Here is a 7,016-nt window from a genome sequence, read left to right as displayed (position 1 = left end):
CCTGAGAAACCGTCCATGAAAGAGAATACCGAGGACTGAGCCGTATTATCCACCAATACATCGATGTGAGGTAATGGGAAATCATCTTTTGGACTTGCCCTGTTCAGATCCCGGTAATCGACACACATTCTGACTTTGCCATCCTTCTTTGGCACTGGAACGATGTTGGCAACCCAAGGTGGGTAACTTGTAACAGCCAGGAAACCTGCGTCCCACTGCTTTTGAACCTCTTCTTTGATCTTGACAGCCATATCAGGACTAGTTCTGCGAAGCTTCTGCTTGACTGACGGGCATTCTTCTCTGAGAGGTAACCGATGCACCACAATGTCTGTATCCAAACCCGGCATATCTTGGTATGACCAGGCGAATATTTCCACATATTCTTTCAGCATCTCGATTAGCCTCCTCTTGACAGAGTCTTCTAAAGCAGCCCCAATCTTGATCTCTCTTCTGGCGTCTTCGGTACCTAGATTGACAATTTCCAACTCTTCCTGGTGAGGTTGGATGACCCTTTCCTCTTGCTTCAGTAGTCTGACCAATTCTGCAGGGAGTTCACTGTCTTCCTCACTCTCCTCTTCAGCTTGGTAGATGGGATTGTTGAAATCATACTGAGCCATAACAGAGTCGTTCACAGTGGATGCCAAAAGATCATTTCTGCATGTTTAATGTTTTGTTTTTTTAGAAAAAGATTTCAATAAAGTCACAAAAAACAAAAACATTGCCATTTTTATTGTTTGAAAAAGTGAGAAAACAAAAAAATAGAAAGACAAAGATCTCAAAATTTGATTGAAAAAAACGTCCTTTATTTATAAACATTGAGAACATGATGTGGCCCTACAATGAACCACTACGCCCTGGGCGGAACGTAGGGTTTTCATGCAAAATGATAAACAAAAGAAAATTACTCTGTCAGTAGAGTAACTTGGACCACATCTTCTGCTGTCCAGTTGTTGATAACCTCGCCTGGTGCACAAGGGCGGACCCAGACATCCAAATCACAACCACAGTCCTCACCATCAGTAGCAAAGACGTCCCCATGGTTCATCAGCCCAGCGCTGGTGAAGGTGCTCGGACCTGCTTGTACACGCTGCTCTGCTGCGAGAGGCTCGTACCCAATGCCGAATTTATCTTCTTTTACAGGCAAGTCAACCATCTTGCCCCAGCCTTCAGCCTTACCGGAGTCAACAACCTCTTTGGCTTGCTTGTACGATGATATTGAAGCACCTGGCTTCCTCTGCTCTGCACAAGCTACACCTTCCAATGCCACAGTCTCAAATGCCTGGCACAGGGTTTCATGGATCTCGCCATCCACCTCAACATATTTGAATGAGGAGAGATGACTCACCAGAATCTCCTCTTCACCACAGACGGTCACGATCTGACCGTTCCAGACATATTTGAGTTTCTGATGGAGAGTTGACGAGACTGCTCCAGCGGCGTGTATCCAAGGACGCCCCAACAAACAGCTGTAAGCAGGCTGAATGTCCATCACATAAAACACGATGTCGAAGACTTCTGGACCTATCTTCACTGGCAAGGTGACTTCACCAAACACAGAACGTTTGGATCCGTCGAATGCACGCACGATCAGGTCACTGGGAGTGAGCACGACTCCCTCGACATCTATCTTCTTCAATATCTGCTTTGGAAGGACATTCAGGGACGACCCGGTGTCCACTAGCACGTGAGATAATACTGCGCCCTTGCACTCCATAGTGATGTGCAAGGCCTTGTTGTGATTACGACCCTCAGACGTTAGGTCTAGGTCAGTGAAACCTACACCATGCCTGGTACTCACATTTGCTAGTACACCCTCCAGCTGGTTGACGGATATCTCTTGCGGGACGTATGCCATGTTCAGCATCTTCAACAGAGCGTCCCGATGTGCCTCAGAACACATCAGCAAGGAGAGTATCGAGATTTTTGACGGAGTTTGGTTGAGCTGATCCACAATTTTGTAGTCACTCTTTTTGATGATCTTCATGAACTCCTCAACATCTTTCTGAAAAGAACCCTCAGCCTCCTTCTGAGCCGGTTCTTCGTCAACCACCGCCTGTTTGCCCTTAGCCCTTGCGGATGACTCCGCAGCAGCCTCCCTCACAGGCTGAGGCGCAAACAGTCGTCCACTCCTTGTGAAGCCTCCCTGTCCTCCGACATTGTCCACCACAGGACTTGTAACAGCAGGGATCCTCACAGGAGCACTGATCGTAACTGGCGTTTGAACAACCGACCTTGTCTGGTTACCAGCCCTCCTATCTCGGCGATAGGCATTGTCATAACTCCAGGGCACAGCTCTACTATTTCCAACTTGTCCTCTGCCGGACGCCACAATAGTAGCAGGTGCTCTGATGGTTACCGGAGCAGAAATGGTAACCGGAGTATTGCTGGTGGTGGGTGTACTGACAGCCCCACGTCCCCTTCCTTCAGCCGGCTTATAAAAAATGGTGACAGTAGACACTGCCCCATTATCTCTGGTAGCACGGCTAAACTGTAGACAGCCTTCGTCCATTAACCTCTGAATACCAGTCTTCAACTGGTCACAACCGTCCATGGCCTCTGAACAGCCCAAACAATCTTCTGAACAACCTGGGTCAACACCCCCCTTTAGCAATCGGCCCTTGACGACCAACAGAGATGTCTGAACATCTTCGACATTTACAATCAGGTCTTCAGCTTCCCCATCTTCAATGTTATTAACCCTATGCCCCCCATGTTGCGGCATAGGATTGTTTACCACATTCGGAACCGGAGAGAAATTGATTGTCTTGGAATCAATCAGATCCTGAACCTTGTGCTGAAACGCCCGACATCTTTCGGTATGGTGGCCTGGTGCCCCAGAGTGAAAGTCACATCTTACATTCGCATCGTAGCCGGGTGGCAGCACAGTAGGAGTTGCCATCGTACGCAACTCTACAAACCCTAGCCGGAGTAGCTCGGGTAGTAGTTCTGCGTACGACATGGGCAGAGGGTCAAATCTCCTATCAGGATTCAATCTCTGTCTCTGCTGAAAAGGACGTTGCTGCTGTTGCTGCTGTTGTTGAGGTCGTTGCGGTTGTTGCGGTTGTTGTTGAACTCTCTGTTGTTGTGGACGCGGTTGAGGTGCAGGAATGGTCACTGCAGCGATTGGACGATACTGGTCCCTGTTGTTGGCTCTGTAAGCACTCCCTCTGTGCTGTACAGCGTTGGTTTCTCCTTCTCTACGGCGAGGTGCCCCAGAGAAGGGTTTCTTTGATGACGATGAGGAACCAGTATCGTGGATCCTCCCAGCCTTGATCAGGCTCTCAGTTCTTTCGCCGCAGATTACGACGTCAGAAAAGCTTCCGAATGGGCAGCTTCCCATTCGATCCATATAGACACCTTGTAGAGTGCTAATGAACATGTCAGTCAACTCCCTTTCCAGCATAGGGGGTTGAACTCTCGCAGCTAGTTCGCGCCATCTCTGGGCGTACTCTTTAAAACTTTCATTGTTCTTCTGACATAAACTTTGTAACTGAGTTCTGGTTGGAGCCATGTCCATATTGTGCTTATACTGCCTGAGGAACGCCTCACCCAGGTCTCTCCAGCACCGAATTGAATCCCGCTTCAATTCCATGTACCAATCCAAGGATGCCCCAGATAGACTATCCTGGAAGAAATACATCCACATCTTCTCATCGTCTGTATATGCGGATATCTTTCTATAGTACGCCTGCACATGGGTGCGAGGGCAAGAGGTACCGTTGTATTTGTCGAATGACGGCGCCTTGAATTTGTGCGGGATTCTGAGTCCTTCAACCAATCCCATGTTCGTAACGTCAAAACCGAGGGAGTTTTGACATTCCATTGCTCTGATCTTCTCAGCAAGGGCCTCAACTTTGCGATCTCTCGCATCATTTCTTCCCAAGATATTGTCGTCTTCACTGAGCATAGTAAACAAATCCTCTTGTCTGTCAACAATCGGAATTCTATTACGGACCGGAGCATGGATGACTCTGGGACTAACAACATCCGGAGCGATCGGTTGACCATCGACTCGGATACCCCTCAACTCTTCACCCACAGCGTAGTTGTTGACGGGAATAGCAGCGGCAGGGACTTCAGGAACCGGGTTTCCTTCTTGCAGAGGCTGGTTGGGCGGTGGCAATGTAGCTTCTTGCCTCTGGACCATTGCTCGTAGCTCTTCTTGGCCTTGTGCGACCCCTTGCATCATGTGAATGAACTGGGCCATGCTGGCCCTCATCTCTGCCAACTCGGCTTGAACCTGATCCATGTTGCGTTGATGGTTGAGCCTTGTTGAGTAGCGGTGCGGCCTTTGGTCAGCTATCCTGTCTGGACACAGGAATCAAAGTGAGAAGATGGCCTGAGAACACCTGTTATGCAAATGAGATGAGTATGATGCATGCAATGCTTGTGCAAATGCTTTGTTTTCAAGGAACCCTTAGGGTATTGTTTGCAATATTTTGAATATTTAGACATTTTTGTTTGCTCACGGAAATATTTCATTCAATATATTGAGACAAAGAAATACAGCGTTTCTGATTCATTACAAAGAGAAAAGGTAAATAACATCCTATGGATCCCTAGAAGCTCGGGATGCTGGAAGACGGGAAGTGCACAACTTCTTGATCTCCCTCTCATAGGCAGCCTCCATGTCAGCTTTCTCTTTGGCAAGTCGATCATACTTCCTCTTCCAGAATTTGGATGACTGAGGAAGCAGAGAAGTCCAAGTGTCGTTCGGATCGTCGATCACTCGGTGCTCGAGAAATTCAATCATAGCATCCTTCTCCTTGAGCTGTTGCAGCAATTCCTCCCTCTCACGGATCCAGGCACGCGAAAGGTCCTCCTCTCTCAACTCCTCTACACGTTGGGTAGGGAGGGTTGAAGGCCCAGCCACATCCAACGGTGTAGGTCTTGGATGATCGTACGGCATCAGGTAGGTGGCAGCTCTCTGTCTGACCCAAGAAGTATAGGGCTCCAAAGCAATGCAGTTCTTTGGACCCAATTCATTCCTACTTTTCTTGTGAATACTGCGCCAAGCACGGACAAATCTGGCTTTCAGGCCTTGGGGATCTTTACCCTCCTGAAAGAACGCGCCTTCTAACAGAATGTTATTAGGTTTATCCTTCAGGGGGAACCCAAGCTGACGACGTGCAAGCGTAGGGTTGTAGGTAATCCCACCACATGTACCAAGAAGAGGCACATTGGGGAATTCGCCACAAGAATTGATGATCTGAACGGTAATCCCCAGCAGAGTCGCCACTTTTCTGTTGCGGTGTATTCGTCGCCATATGATTTATCAATTAAACCACAAGCAAAGCAATACAATGAAGTTTCGAGTCGCCACCGCACTTTTATTTATCCAAAGGATTGGCTAAAAAGCGAACAAAAGCCTAAGAAGTTTTACACGTAGAAAACTAATAAAAGATCAGAGATTCCGGGTAAGGGGTAAGTTACGTAATGGGAAGGTGTTAGGCACCCACTACGTCCTAGGTACTCCTAGGGAGCCCTTTTCACACTTATTGTAAAGGATTGTTATTTGTTAAGACATATGCATTGTGCAAACAGGAGTGAGATGATGAGAAAAGAATGTACAAGTTTTATTGGGTTTGAGCGGATGAACCCGCTGCCTACGTACCTTCCATCAAAGGTAAGGATCAAAACGCCGTAGTTCGGCTAAAAGATTTCCAAAAGTGAGTTGGATTCAATTTTAAACAATAGCACTGAGGCTTTTCATTATCAATGGGAGAACACTCGACCAAAACCAACATCCACCATGCGAGGATAGCTTCGACGTACGAGAGGGGTTAACCCTATTTTCGGTACGGAAGTCTTACTGTCGACTCACTAAAGATAAGGTGAGGTTTACATCAACCACAATGATAATTGAAACCTACAGCTAATGCATGAAAAGATTAATGGACATGGCCAAAACAAGTGAATGAGTGAAGTTAATGGATTGTGATTATGAAAGTGAAGTCAAAGTATGATTAAGATTAATTCAAAAGAAGTATTATGAAATGGAGTTTGTGAAAAGAGTCAAGGACTTGAGTCCAGGTTTTTAGTTCGAAAAACATGAAGATGTTTGCACAATGTCTAAGTCAAGTTTAAGATCAAAGTGTGAAAAGGTTCTAGAACACAATGAGGATGAATGAGTGAGGATGGAAAGTAAAGCTTCTCAGGAGGTTCACTTCTTGAGATCATATGAGAAATGATTCAAGGGTGTCCTTTGGAATGGAAAGCGAGTAATAAAGCAAACAAACAAATGATACCGGATGCCACTCAATGGTCTTACACTAATCTCCTCAAAAGCGGATATCGGATACCAATGGCTGGGTTTACACCAATCTCCTAAAACAGAACTGGATATCAGAGGCCACTCAATGGTCTTACACTAATCTCCTCAAAAAGAAAACAATGAAGAAATATGGAAGTCAACTGCCAGCTTGTGGGACTTAGGTTAACCCCACACATGATCATAGGAAAGCAAATGCCAACTTGTGGGACTTATAATTGCATCCTCTCACAAACAAAGAAAGCAGAACAGGGATGTCAGATGCCAACTTGTGGGACTTACTCTAACACACAGTATGATCCTAGGAAAACAACTGCCAACTTGTGGGACTTACAATTGTATCCTCACATACAAAGAAACAAGGCAACAAAACAAAAGTAAGATGAGTGGCCAATGTGATGGTCTTATACTCACTTCCATATCATAGGAACAAATGCCAACTTGTGGGACTTACAATTGTCCTCAATGGGTAAACAACAATAATGATGTCAAACAGACAAAAGAGATGCTCATGCATTAATGACAATTGATGGTGATAAATGCATAACATATAGGCAAGCAAATGCACATAGAGCAAGCAATCAGTCAATGAATAGCAAACAGCACACTCTATAGCCAAACAATTGGGGGCTCACACAAGAGGGTTTGACTTTGAAAGTCCACTGTAATGGGTGAAGGTCGCTCTTAACCTGGCCATTGAGGGGCTCAGGTGAAGCAGATGAATAGGAGATAAGGGGTGTGCCTC

Source organism: Lathyrus oleraceus, chromosome 7 (genome assembly GCF_024323335.1).
Source record: "Lathyrus oleraceus cultivar Zhongwan6 chromosome 7, CAAS_Psat_ZW6_1.0, whole genome shotgun sequence".
Taxonomy (NCBI): Eukaryota; Viridiplantae; Streptophyta; class Magnoliopsida; order Fabales; family Fabaceae; genus Lathyrus; species Lathyrus oleraceus.
The sequence above is the reverse complement of the archived record's forward strand: the minus strand, read 5'-3'. Positions refer to the sequence as shown.